The following is a 921-nucleotide window of genomic DNA, read 5'->3' on the forward strand; positions in this document are numbered from 1 at the left end:
AAAATACTTTGTGCTTAACGCTAGGCACCTGGGTAAGTATTTTTCTTGGATTTTCTCATGTAACTGAATTTCTATATAGGTACTACAATGTAGGGGCTATTATCACTATTTTGTAATTTTATATATCACTACTTTAGCTATTTCACGTAACTTACACAATGTCACACACCTAGTGAATATGTGACAAAATCAAATGTCACAGAGAAACTAACTTCATAGATCTGAAGTGCTATACTAGAGCTGGATTGTAGAAAATTCTGAAAATACAGAAAATTAAAATAAACCTTAATTCCTACCATCTTGATGTATTTACTATGAATGTTTTAACATACATTAAACTAGTTTATGTGTGTGTGTGCTTCTGTAAATGGGTAGATTGTACATCTTTTATCCATCTTTCCAATGAATTCTTACTTCATCTTACTTTTCTGCTTTCTTTATATGGGAAATATTTGCATCATCTCTAAAGTTCATGTGCTACCGCACAATATGAACCTATGATTGTTTTTAAATACAAAATATGTTTATATTCTTATTATAAAAATAATATCACTTTAGATATTTATATATACAGACATGCAAAAATAATAAAATTTAGAAATCTTAGCTTTTAAAGGGATGGAAAAGATAGATCCCTTTTTAAAATTAGAAACTTAATATATTGGGTATTGTTATGACTGCACACTCATAATTTTATTCCTCTTTTAAAACTTGTATTCCCTTTGAAATTATTTCTTAGACAAAGCCTTGGTATCTTTTGTTAGAGATTTGTATTCTTTCATGGATATATATATGACTCTTTCTCTTTGCTATGAGGAAATGTGAGTATAATATTTTCTATAGTGTCAATATTATATAACTGTACAAGTATTTTATAAATGCCCTGGAGTATTTTGCTCATAGATTTATATATATAATATG

This window comes from Propithecus coquereli, unplaced genomic scaffold, assembly GCF_000956105.1.
Source record: "Propithecus coquereli isolate 6110/MARCELLA unplaced genomic scaffold, Pcoq_1.0 Scaffold147, whole genome shotgun sequence".
Classification (NCBI taxonomy): Eukaryota; Metazoa; Chordata; class Mammalia; order Primates; family Indriidae; genus Propithecus; species Propithecus coquereli.